This window comes from Schistocerca piceifrons, chromosome 8 (assembly GCF_021461385.2).
Source record: "Schistocerca piceifrons isolate TAMUIC-IGC-003096 chromosome 8, iqSchPice1.1, whole genome shotgun sequence".
Taxonomy (NCBI): Eukaryota; Metazoa; Arthropoda; class Insecta; order Orthoptera; family Acrididae; genus Schistocerca; species Schistocerca piceifrons.
In genome coordinates, this window is record NC_060145.1 from 444,849,373 (window position 1) to 444,863,794 (window position 14,422).

The window sequence follows — 14,422 nt, forward strand, 5'->3', positions numbered from 1 at the left end:
AATTTGTAATATTTCATTGTGTTTAGATCTGTTATCTTGTTTAAATATTGTAATGTGTTCCATTTTTGAAATTGAGCAAATTAATTAATTTATTGTATCGTCATTGCATTCGAAATGACATGTTTCTTTATTCGTGTTTTTGTGACATAAGAAAGCGGTCTTTTAAATGGCCACCATCCACAGTAGTCGAAACCCCACGCAAGATGGACAGTGGTCGGTAATTCAGGCACCTTTATTTTACTCTCAGTCCCAAGGAAAATAAAACATAAAACACTTCTAAGATTATTAAATTCGTATATTAGTAATAAGGAATGTAATAAACGTATTATTTTTCAAAGTTTGACAAAAACTTTCTCCTATAAATGTTTAATTGCTCATTAGTGAATTACAGAAGAGAAGTACCACACAATATCACGGTTCATAAATAGCCCTGACAGTTGTTTGGGACCAATATTACACGCTTCTGATTCCAGTGCACTGTTGCATTAGTGCGTATTTTTCTTAGAAAAATTGCATTTTGAAATTAGAATACAGTCTATATGCCTGTATATCAGATGGAAGACTCTAATTTTAATGGATCATTTGTAAATGGTGGAAGGGATCACCACACATAGCATCACTGTGTATAAATAGTCCTGACAGACGTTCTGAGATGAAGTTACATTCATCTAACACTACTGTAGTGCTGAAGGGTATTCTTTTCTTCCTGAGCAAACTGCATTCCAAACTAGAATAGCATCAAGATGCCTGTGTATGAAATGGAAGACTGTAGTTATAATAAATCATTTGTTAATGGTAAGATTGAGCAGCATATGCATCATCATTTTACTTAAAAAGCCCTGACACACCTTTGGTAGCTGTGTTACAGACATCTGATGCCATTGCTACTTTGGATGAACTGTATGTTCGTCGTAAGCATCGAAATCAGACAGGAGTTTATGAGCATGTACATGGAATGGAAGACTGTAGCTTTAACAGAACATTTATTAATGGTGGTAGAGAGATCCACACACAGAACAAACACTGTACATAAATTACATTCACTGATGCTTCGAAGCTATGCGACATATTTTGCAATTTTTGCGAATTTTTGTGTGCTTTAAATTCCAAATTTATTGCAAGCAAAACCTGTTAGAGTACGTATACCATCTTGAATGAACTTTTGTTGATCTTAAAGTAACTGAGTGATCGAAATAACGAACAGTACATGTCCATCTCAGCCCTCCCAATATCTGAAGGAATACTGTTCCACAATTCTACTCTCACTCCACTGTAGCACATTCCACATCTGCAGACCATGTGTGTTCACAGAATTTCGTTGCTTTAGAAATACTTCCTGTGATGACTCCTAAGCAGTCAATTTTTGCGCATCAATACCAAGCACAATACATCTTGGTGTATAACCTTGCTACTGCCGAAGACATGAATCCTGGCACAGAACATGACCCGCTTAGCCGCCAACTGCCCCTCGATATATATGTCACATTGACGCATAGTTTCCCTCAATGTATGTGAAATAGCCCCTCCTTCGTGCCTCACTATACAGTCACAATTTCCTCAATACCTTTGAAGTCAATGTCAGCTGCTACACCGACATTAACAAACATAGACACGTTTACGGTGAAATGATGGGTACTGGTGAATAGCAACGTCGATTCGACAAGTCAACACAACAAAGTCGCTATCTATCGGTCGTTTGAGCGGACATCTGTTCGTGTTACGTCGATGGTCTGCGAAGCATAAGCGTCATGCAGATGCAGCTAGCATCGTACAGGTGGGCATACTGCATTCGAATACACGAGTGAAAAAAATATTGGGGAGAGTTGACACATTTCTCCCAGAAATTTAGAGGTGGTTGAGGGTATACATGCAAGTATATAGGCAAATTTTTACTCAGCGTGTAAGATTGGGACAGATGGGTAATCGATAATACTGGTTCTATGAACGCTCGACCACGCAATTTACAGACGCTTGCAGTTTATTTCTTTTAGATGGGGATGTTCGTCGGTGATGGAGATATCTGCAAGCTGGAGGACTTGTTGTGCAGCTGGCAGCTGACCTGAACGTAACAAAAATCTCTTGCACGTTAATAGGACTAGAAATCCCGTACACTGTCTTCGGAATCGTTAACTGCCGATAAAATATGCCTAGCAGTAAGCATCTGGAGGGAGCTGGAATATAATGCACATGTCAGGTTCGGTTACTTTTTTTTTGGGAATCTTGAGGGAAGAAATGCAAACACTAAGAACTGGCAAGTTGTGGAGATAAAGCGGAAGAATATGTCAAGCTCAAATTCATCTGCATGGATTTTTAAGGGGTGTGTCGTCGATACACTAAGATGTGAATTTGTAGAAGCCGAGTTACAGCAAATCCCGCCGCTTTTTCACTTAGAGACTGTTGTGCTACAATTCCGATTTAGGTGTAAGGGGTACTTACATGGCAGCTGTTGCTGGAAAAAAACAATGACGATTTGATCTGGTTTGTAACCATTTGTTAATTGGCTCTCGATGTACGATAGTTGTATAAGCGTGTAAGTAATTGATTTGCTTCTGAATAAATGACCATCACTTTGCACATGTGCACTACGCAGGGGTTGAACACAGCATCATGGTCGATCCGCTGTTGAGCAATAAGTGGGAGTAGAAAGTGGGTAGTGCTGTGTTTAAGTCACGAATATCCCCTAATCTTGCAGTAGCTCTGAATTGTGCGTGGAGTTATGAGGTTGCTGCACCGATGTAAATGATTTAGTGGATAGTGTATTGCAAGCTATGTGACCATTAGATTCGTATTATGGATGTATGCTCCATAAAAAAGCCTCTAACACACGTCTCACGATGTGACTGCAGTTAGGGGCTGATACGAAGATTTTTATTGAGAGACAATCAGCAGTAGAAGTTCCGTCTTTCGTTTTCTCGATAAATAAGGGACAACAACATCTATATGCATACTTCGCAAGTCATCTATGGTGCCTGGCGGAAGGTACCCTGTACATTGCTTGTCATTTCTTTTCCTATTCTAATTGCAGATATAGCGACATGGAAGAAAGAATGAATACAGGCCTCCGTATGAATGGTCATTTCTCGTAGTCAGTCTTTGTGATCTTCATGCGAATTCAGTGTTGGCAGGAGTTGAATACTTCTGCAGTCAGCTTCAAATGTCGGTACTCTAAATTTTCTCGATAGTATTTCTCGCCTTACCTCCAGGGATTGCCATTTGAGTTCTCAAGTACCCATCCACCTATCTGGCAGGAACCAATAGGAACACTTCAAGAGGGCTGTACTCTGACAGAAACCCCAGTCTGCAAGCTCATCCATGTTTTAGATGTGGCAGTGGTCAGGCAGGTTTTTTTGGTATTGCTCAATGGGTCAGTCCTCCCGGCATTTCTCAAAAACACACCTAAGAACGTTTCGGTTTGCAGGTGGGAGGAGGGAAACCATATTGTTCAACATCTTGGCATTTACCCCAGTGACATTTAGGGACCCAGTAGTTCCGTGAAGGATAGGACAACTTTTCTGAGTCGGAAATCATTAACAGCTGTCCAGCACAACGAGCAGAGCGGTACAGGCCCGATGTGTGGCCAGAGGTTTGTGACCTGGTGTCAGCGGTAGCAGATATTCACAGGTGAGCCTGAATCAGCGACCGGGATTTGGCGGAGGTGTCATGGGGATGGAGCAGAAATGAAATACCTCCCTGCTCTTATAGAGCCCTAGGAATCAGCAGCATTAGTTTGGGAGCAGTACACCGGATTTCTAAGTGACTTGGTTCCACTAGTATGACAAGGTAACCAAGAGGCAGTACGTAATTAGCGATGCATATCTTCAGTTATTTGACGCCGGATACTACCCATTTTGGTATCGGAAGAAGTGACGACCTAGCTTTAGGAAGCACCAAGCGACGTAATACAAGCGTCTGCAACGGTGACCTGGCGAGTCTAATCCGACTGGAGCAAAAAATTTACTCACCATTTATAGGGTCTCTCATGATCAATTTCATTAATTATTCAGACAGTTAGATACCAGAGGCGTCCCTCAAGGTGGGTGGAATCGAGGGCGAGACTACCACAGATATGATTCGCTAGAGGGAGCTGTCGGGAGGCGTTTTCTCGCTGCAGCGAAATTTTTAACGAAATCTCTCATCTGCACTGGGAAAGATGGCATCGTAATAAAATCTGCTATATTAGCAGATTTATAACACGACATTTGGTATTAACCTGACATGTACATCTCTTCTGTGATGCTATTTTGCTACCTTAAGAGACTTCATAGGTAATGACGCATTTAAATGCATTAAATATGTTCCAAAGTGAGGAGACATCTTGTGACAGAGGTAGAACATGCTCCTATCGCCTTGTCATGACCCAAAACGGGTTTAATATTCTACTCCTGTGATGATGGACGCAGCGAATATTAAGCTGATAAGAATACTTTTTTCAACTGATGAGAGAACGTACAGGTGGTATAGCCTATACCATTCAGTTGTATTGGGTTATCACAAGAAGTAACGATACCTTAGCGGTGTGAAAATGCGAGTATGGTCCGATTTCTTAAAAAAAAAAGTGTACAATATGGAGGAATCTACATTTTGTGTGAGATATTTGAAACATATGGACGACTGCATCCCAGTCCTGGATTTTCTCAAGTCACTCACACCACTCGCACGTTGAGATTCTCCAGTATGACTGCTTCAGTCACAGTTGCTTCCGGGTGCCCCATCGTTGTTGACATAAAAATGGTTCAAATGGCTCTGAGCACTATGGGACTTAACTTCTGAGGTCATCAGTCCTCTATAACTTAGAACTACTTAAACCTAACTAACCTCAGGACAGCACACACATCCATGCCCGAGGCAGGATTCGAACCTGCGACCGTACCGGTCACGCGGTTACAGTCTGTAGCGCCTAGAACCGCTAGGCCACTCCGTCCAGCGTTGTTAACATATAAATAGCTGGACTCTGCATATTGATGCTCTTTTTGTAATGAGTCTCTATGATTTTGGAGATATACAGTTTAAGTAAATCTTCTCTTTGATGTATTCATATGTTCATCAATTATTTCTACTCCTGTCCAGGTTTCCTATGATGACAGTTGCGACAAGATTCTATAGTCCAACTCTCCATACCATTTTGTAAAAATTCGCAAAAGATACTAAATTCAGCTACAGTCAGTTTGAGATCATTTGATGATCGGTCTATGAATGTGCCAAATATCAAACTCATACAAAAACTGAATCTTATCTTCTGCCTCCTAGAGGAGTTGCAATGCTACTGTGGCTAAAAGTTAGGGTCAAGGCAGAAGAGGAAGCTTGAGTGGACAAAAGGCGTTATCTGTTCATCAAGTCCGTGACTACCGCCCCTGCCAGCAGTTGATAATCGCCTTAATTTGACACCGAAAGCACAATATTCTGCGGGCGTTGAGAAGTCATTATACACTACTGGCCATTAAAATTGCTACACCAAGAAGAAATGCAGATGATAAACGGGTATTCATTTGACAAATATAGTGTACTAGAACTGACATGTGATTACATTTTCACGCAATTTTGGTGCATAGATCTTGATACATCAGTACCCGGAACAAAAACCTCTGGCCGTAATAACGGCCTTGATGTGCGTGGGCATTGAGTCAAAGAGAGCTTGGATGGCGTGTACAGGTACAGCTGCCCATGCAGCTTCAACACGATACCACAGTTCATCAAGAGTACTGACTGGCGTATTCTGACGAGCCAGTTGGTCGGCCACCATTGCCCAGACGTTTTCAATTCGTGAGATCTGGAGAATGTGCTGGCCAGGGCAGCAGTCTAACATTTTCTGTATCCAGAAAGGCCAGTGCAGGATCTGCAACATGCGGTCGTGCAATATCATGCTGAAATGTAGGGTTTCACAGGGATCGAATGAAGGGTAGAGCCACGGGTCGTAACACATCTGAAATGTAACGTCCACTGTTCAAAGTGACATCAATGCGAACTAGAGGTGACCGAGACGTGTAACCAATGGCACCCCATACCATCACGCCGGGTGATACGCCAGTATAGCGATGACGAAGACACGTTTCCAACGTGCTTTCACCGCGATGTCGCACACACATGGATGCGACCATCATGATGCTGTAAGCAGAACCTGGATTCATCCGAAAAAATGACGTTTTGCCATTCGTGCACCCAGGTTCGTCGTTGAGTACACCATCGCAGGCGCTCCTGTCTGTGATGAATCGTCAATGGTAACTGCAGCCATGGTCTCCGAGCTGATAGTCCATGCTGCTGCAAACGTCGTCGAACTGTTCGTGCAGATGGTTGTTGTCTTGCAAACGTCCCCATCTGTTGACTCAGGGATCGAGACGTGGCTGCACGATCCGTTACAACCATGCGGATAAGATGCCTGTCATCTCGACTGCTAGTGATACGAGGCCGTTGGGATCCAGCACGGCGTTCCATATTACCCTTTAGAACCCACCTGATTCCATATTCTGCTAACAGTCATTGGATCTCGACCAAAGCGAGCAGCAATGTCGCGATACGATAAACCGCAATCGCGATAGGCTACAATCCGACTACAATCCGACCTTTATCAAAGTCAGAAACGTGATGGTACGCATTTCTGCTCCTTACACGAGGCATCACAACAACGTTTCACCAGGCAACGCCGGTCAACTGCAGTTTCTGTATGAGAAATCGATGAACATATGAATACATCAATGAGAAGATTTACTTAAATTGTATATCTCCAAAAGCATATAGACTCATTACAGAAAGTGCATCATGCAGAGTCCTGCTTTTTCTTTGTCGCTGGACGGAGTGGCCCAGCGGTTCTGTGCGCTACAGTCTGGAACCGAGCGACCGCTATGGTCGCAGGTTCGAATCGTGCCTCGGGAATGGATGCGTGTGATGTCCTTATGTTAGTTACGTTTAATTAGTTTTATGTTCTAGGCGACTGATGAGCTCAGAAGTTAAGTCGCATAGTGCTCAGAGCCATTTGAACCATTTGAACTTCGAGTGTCAGCATGCAACAGAGTTTGTTTTTGTGTCACTACTTACAAACATAGTAGAATTTAGATCATTAAGTTAGTTTCATTTGTGATACTAGGTAGGCTTTTGAATTTTGCATCCTTATGTTGCTTTCTACGTTACATGGTGCTGATTTTCGGCTTATATACTGAGATTTTTCCTAGGGATGAACTAACATGATTTAAGTTGTATGTAATATTTAAAGATATTGATAATTATGATGTGGTATGTTTTAAATAAGTCATTTATTTGTTAAGTGCTTTATGTCAAATAAAGACATTGTACCCCTGCGACTACTGGACCCTGAAAAATGTATCAGTATTATACTCTCCATTTCTGTGTCTATTTTGTCATCTTCTCCATTTTCTATCCAACTATCTCTTTCTATTGCTTTAGCTCTATCTGTGGTAATGCGGTAATTTTTTCAGTGTTTTAATATTATCCCATGTGTATATTTGAGCTTACAGAATCAATTCTGTCTATAGCTTCTGTAGCTGAACAGAATTCTTTTCAACTCCATCTTGTTTGAGGCTAAACTGACACACAACTTGCATTATTTGAATTCTACAAATTATCTGGTTATGTAAGTGTACCACTGTTATTGACAAAACTGTGTATGAACTGAATTATAATGTGTGGTAACAGCAATGATATATACAAGAAGACAGTGATTCCAGAGGCTATGCAAGCATTATGTAGGAAATAGAGTTACTTAAGGTAGAATATCATAGGTAATACCTTTTCAGAACAGTCTCATTCATAGTTTAAAGTCAGTATTAATCACTAGAATATGAGAAGATTCAAGCCAAAAAACCGTAAATCTTGAAACGTGTGTGATTTATGTTCTCTTCATCATTAGGATGAAGTTATGTTGAAAGTGCACTATTTACGATGTACAAAAAATTTTGTCCACTGTAAAGCAGTAATTAGATAATTACTGATGTATTAGCTAATGTGGATCATGGTTGAGGTGTTGTAGTTATCTGAGATGTAAGTGTTAATTGAAGTAATGAAGATTATTGTAAGAAGTTATTATTGTACTGGTAAGTTTGAAAATTCATGGAATTTTTATGATACTGATGATAGTTTTTTATTTAATGAGGTATTAAAGTTAAATAAAAATGTTGATGAACATTTCAAATGTTATATTCATTCAGATATGATGTTAATGTTAGAATAAATCGCTCATAAAATATAGTTTGTTACATGTGCTGAATGATGTGACACTTATTAACAGAGAGATATAAATCATTAATTGTTTGACTTATTGAGATTAATGTCACTGACAAGAAGAATATTAAAGTGGCCACTATGAATGCAGTGGTACTGTAAAGTTAAAGGGTTCACAAGCATACTTAGAACTTATAATGTAGCAAAGTAGTTAATTTTGTGATAACAATTAACTGAGGAATATAGAATGGTTAAAAGTTGCTGTCTAGAAATGATGACCAATTCCTAGCATGAATAAACAAATGCTGAGAGATAGTAACAGATGACGTTTCTGTAAACAAGTAAGGAATTTTTTTTTACTTGAATCGATGCCAACAGCCTTCATCACTCCTAATTCATTGAGAAGAATTCTTTCTGTATGTAGGCAAATGTCGTAGGAAAGCAGACGAGCGTTTTCGTTTCGCATCTCAATCGATATGTAAACTTTGTGGGCGATAACAGATTGCCCAAATAGTTTATACCTATGATATTCGAAGCAAGTAATGGAAACTTTTCGTCTTACTCTGAGGCCCTCTTCATTCCTCTGTGAACTTCAGTGAGTATTATGCTTTATTGTTGTAGTCCAAATGACAATCAGTATGATGTCTGTTTCTCCAACACATTGACATACAAGAACAATATATTTACAAACCAGTTCGAAAACACACTAAATCGAACAGGGTACAGTACCGTACCTGAAGGATAGTGTACTCAGGGACACATGACTATTCCTGGTCGGTGCTCCAGTCCTGTGACCGATTTTGGAATGATATGAAAGAAGGCTACTAGAGCAGTTTCAGCATTGGTTACTACGTTTGTTCTTGTTTTAAGACGTGAGCTTGTGTTTTGTGCAGCATTTGTAAGTGAACGGAGTTAATTTAATGTCTTAATAATCTTCTGAAAGCCGAAAATCAAAATGTGTTTGCCTGATAGTAGTTTCCACTTCAAAATGTTTTTATCTTGTAACTCTTCTCTAGAATACGTAATTTTGAAAATACTTTTTTTTTAAAATCTGATTTCACTTACTGCTACTTGATTTGTAGTACAGTAATAATGAAATACATTTAATATTAAATACAACACTGTCAGTTTCGTCTCGATTGAAACACTTATAAATATGAATAAAATATTTGTTCCTAGGTACACTTCCAGTATACAACAGTTTCTGAATTTTGGAAAGAGCTTACTTTCCTGGAGTAACTCTTTTAATCGCAGAAACGAGTGCAACACATATAAAACTAATGTTATCATTTTAAGAGGGACCAAAAATATATTAAAGTCTGAACATCGTGCCAAGATGCAAAATTGTTCACTACTGCACCATTCGGCATATTAATTAGATACTGATCTACAAATACATTTTTGGGGGAGGGGTTGCTATGAAAGATATCCCTAGAAAAAATCCCTGGAAAGCTTCATGGGGAGTGGATAAATGTTGTAGTAGGGAAAGGATAGAACACCTTTAGGGAGAACGTTTGCAATGCCAAATTTTTTTTTCCAGATTGGTTTGTAGACAGTAACAAACTTCATTGAGAAATATTTCTCGAAGTTTCATTTTAGAAGTCTTACGGGAGACGATGAAAATCGTCGATGTTAACTCGTCAGACCCCCTTTCCTTGATGTTTGTGCTATAACAGTTTCTACAGCCGGAAGAAAATCATCCGTTAATGTCTAATGAATGCTGCGAAGGTCACATCTGTGTTCCTGGCAAATTCTGATTTACTAAAGAAGGGTAATCATCAGAAAACTCATTACTCAAAATGCAAATGACTTTCCGAATGTTCTTATTCTGGAATGTGCCGCCAGATAATATTTTCGTCATCAACAGTTGTAAAATCTGTAACATATGATACCATAATTGTTTTTAATTACGGAAACGTTGGTGGGCGGAAAGTATTACAGCGTTTCGACTTCAAGGCTGGTGCACTGACTCTAACAACTGCTGACGAAATTTAGCGCCATCATTAATCTAGAGCTGCCATGTCTGTTCATGACAAAGGACACATGTCAAAACAAAAGAAATTAAATGACAAATCTTGACGACATGGAAGATCGTTTCTACAGTCCTGGAACTTTCTGAGAATGAACAATTGAGGAAAATGTAAGTTTGACCTTTGAATTAATATTCCTGGAAATTACGTATTGTGACACTTGCATACCTGTTTCTCAGAACACATTAGATGTAATCCCTCGCTATTTGGACTATAGATTTCTAGAAGTTAGCAAGCAAATTTTCCATTGTTTTGTTTAAACTATAACATTTAGTTAAATGACCTTAAAAGTCTCTGCCGAACCCTAGGAAGAGGGTGTGAAATCTTACGAAAACTCTTTGTCATTGATATTCCAAACTGGTCACTTACAGCAGCGTACATGGATGTAGGAGTAACAGAGCTCATTTTGGTAGTGACTACATGAGAGAAATGAGATAATCAGTTATAAGAGGTGTATTAAAATGATTATTTTATAATAATTTCATAATTTTCAATAGAAATTTTGAAAACTGAATTTGGAGTTGTATTGCACTAATACAAAGAAAATCAGAAAATTTTACTTATCCTTCTTTAATATCTGAAGCACACTGCATATTAACAGGAGACTATGCGTTTCATGCATTTCCCACATTAAGAGAACTTTGCAAGTCTACTTGCTGCTTTTACCACGAGATCCGAGTTTGAATCCCAGACTGGCAGAAAGTTTCGTTTATGGGGGCATCTTAAATTAGTCCCTCCCGGAGACTTCACGCTAGCCTCGTCTGACATCGGCTCTGCGCTTGATGATGGGTCGAATCTGATGAGCAGGAGATGGTACGTGTCTATGCACGTAGGCCGTATCCAGCTCTAGCCACTCACTGATAATTATATGCCTCAAAATTATCAAACTCTGGGAACACTGCTTGTTAGTTTCGTCCGCTATTCGAAACAGCCCCAGATATTTTCTACAGAACATAGACAGAGTGACTTTGCGAGTCGGTCGAGGTGTGACAGGGTATGTAAGTATTTGTCAGACCAGGGACGAAGACGTGCTTCCCTGTCAACGTGATTGCAGCAATCTTCGTAGATGGACCTGTTGAAGGAAAGTAAACACTTGGTTTCTCAACGATGTTGAAATAAAAATCCCAGTTGATGTTAACAGTAACCTGAATGGGCGAACCTGTCACATGGTAGGGGAAACACCTCCAAAGCATCAGAGAAGTAATTCTGTACTCAACTACACTTTTAATACGCAGTCGGAGATTCGCATGTTTATTCGAAAACTCCTCAGCCCAATCCGCACGACTCTATTGAACTGGTGTGCAGTTTCAACTTCGCTTGGCCCACAGCAGTTGTCCAGCTTCACGTGCTGCTGTGAGTAATGGCATTGCATTCACCGACAGAACAAATTACTGCAGCTTTAGGTACCGACTGCCGTTGACATGGAGTCAGAACCTTTCCTGAAAGCCCACCACCCCCGGAATTCAGGGTTGCGTGCCGGGTCAGTTTCTCATCCGCCTGGCAGTTCAACGACGATGAACGGATTTCCGACCAACATCGATGTGTGTGTTAAGTGTTTGCCACACACGGATACATGAATGTTGGGCTGATACCCACGTCCATTCGCTAACGAACTGGTGATCAATAGGAAGTGTCGCATTCAACGTGAGCCGCAATGGAGCTGCATGTGTTCATTAGTTCGAGGTAAGCGTTGCGTAGTGTGAATACAAGGCCGAGATATCGGAACCCACACATTTCTCAAATTTTTAAACCGCATTTCGTCTGCCTGCTAAGAGTGTCTTTCTTAAGGAATTTAAAAAGACCTTTCGGGGAAAGAGCTCGCGGCTTCATGCCAAGATCAGTCAGTCTGCGCTCAACAGTTCCGTCTCAGTGCAGCGGGCACCGGCCACCAACCACTGACAGCCCCACCCAATGTGTGCGTTTCTGCACTCCATCTGGTCAGCGTCATATTACTGAATATCGCATAGTATTTAGTACTGTGGATTTCACCGTGAATTATCTTCGACAAAACGACTGAACTCAGTGCCGTTAGGCCCTTGCTCACGTAACATATGACGTGAAAATTACTGAAATACGTGATTTATCATCACAGGAAAAAAACATACCTGAAAAAGCAGATTCGTGGATTCGTTCGCGTCAACTTTTTTGCGGATGTTGCCACCCAGTTTGTGCTATTGCTACAAGCGCATATCTTAATTGCATTTTTTTTACATTTTTTCGTTGTTCTTGGCATAACAAGAAATATTGAATATTCGAAGGTTATGTGCTGTTTTGTTTAAGCGACAGAAAACGGCGTGGAAAACGGAAAAAAACCTGACGTGGAAACTTTGTTTATTTTAGACAGACTTTCGTCTACAGCTTATCAGGATATGTTGTGACTTTACTGAGTTTATCGACCATAGTAACCTACTGGTTCCCTGGTTGCAACGTAATGAAGCCAGTTATACAACGCTTTTTCATCTGTGAAGAAATCTGCTTAATGGTTGTTGAAGAAGAATTGAAAAATCTGAAGGCTGATTTCTTTAAATCGGTTGAGGTAAAAGCTCGAGTATTTCTCCTGAAAGCAAAGAGCCAACTTGATTGCCTATCCATCACAGTCTGATCAGTAACCAATTACTTTGACATGTTCCGTGGTTCTGCTGGAAAAGATAAGTTCAGGAAATGGAAGTAATTTTCACTGGAAAGTAAAGGTAGATGATGTGAGAGGTTTTCTTTTTTTAAAAATCCGTTTGTAACAATGAGTTTATGTAAGAATGTATGTGCACAGTTGCATCCATATGCACATGTGAATAATTAATTCACTTTCAGCACCCCAGAAATGCAAATACAGTAAACCACTATCGAATCTATAGAAGTTATGGCCAATGTATGGCTACTGAAAGAAATAATAAAATGTAAATTACTGAAAACAGGGCTAACCTTACGTAAATGTATCTGAAACACTTTACCCTCGAAAAAACTGCCTTTGGAGGATAATAGTTCAAAGAGTTGTATACACAAGCTGTTACATAGCCCTCAATAGAGAAAACCTAGTGAGTGAATATAATGGAGCGAGATCCCACTGTGATTTCAACAGTACTAACGTATGGGTAGTTCGGTGCCAAAGAAAAGGAAATGAAATTTACGCTATTGCTGTTTGTACCCATTGTATTAAGTTATTTTTAATATTAGTATCAGTGTTACACGAAGCAACTTATACTACGTGATGCACTAAGTTGCCAAGAGCGCCAACTGCAATTTAAATTTCTCATTGTCTGTGACGCTAGAAAGGAGTGAGCAGCCCCGGTCATCCTGCACCTTTTCTTGCGTAGTAAAGGGGGAGTTGACACTCTAAAGTTGGAAATATTAAACGTGAAGGTGTGATACTTGTAGAAACGTAAAATCAATTTATTTCAGCAAAAGAGCGACTAGTTACACTTTCAGGAAGATGTTGGATATTTAATGATGATTGTTAACGGGTTTCACGGTAAAAATATGGAAATTATGCTTCCCCGTGTAAGGGAGGTAAAGGACTCTGTGGGATGGCTGACAGAAAATATTGTTTTACGGATAGCCGGGAGAATTTTTAAGATGTGCTAGGGAACACCAGCGAGTTAATTTCTGATGTTTGTAACCTCTCTCTGCAGTTGCGCATGATGAAATAACTGTACAGGTTACGATAGCAAATGGATAGGGAAGTGGATGGAGGAATTCCAATTGCAGAGTTGGTATAAATCCCTTTCGCCCCCTCTCTCTTATCACATTCCATCCGAAGGAAGAGAAACATCTGGTGAGAATGTTGCCTTCCAAAATCGTCCATAATTCATCTACCACCGACTTCTTTGATTGCAGAATTGTGGAAAAATTATGCCACCCGACCAAAGAGCTTTCAAAATTGAAGGAAAATTTCTAGAAGCTATATCGCTACAAGAAAAGAACAAACAACTACAAAGGATGCGAATAATCCTAAAAAAGAAAAAACATAAAACGACCATTTGCGAGAAGGACTAACGCGCTGCGTGTTCCGTGCTAAATTACCTACGTATAAAGACAGTTTATTCACTCAGGGAATAGAGGATATCGATGATTTTCGGCTGTTATCGACACTGATACCGGCACGATATCGGTTCCAGGGATCCCAAGGTTTTTGAGATTGTTTTAAATGTGAAGTCAGACAGCAAATGAAAAAGAATTGTTTTTTTAATATAATTTAAATACAAATTACAATATCGGACTTATTTCCT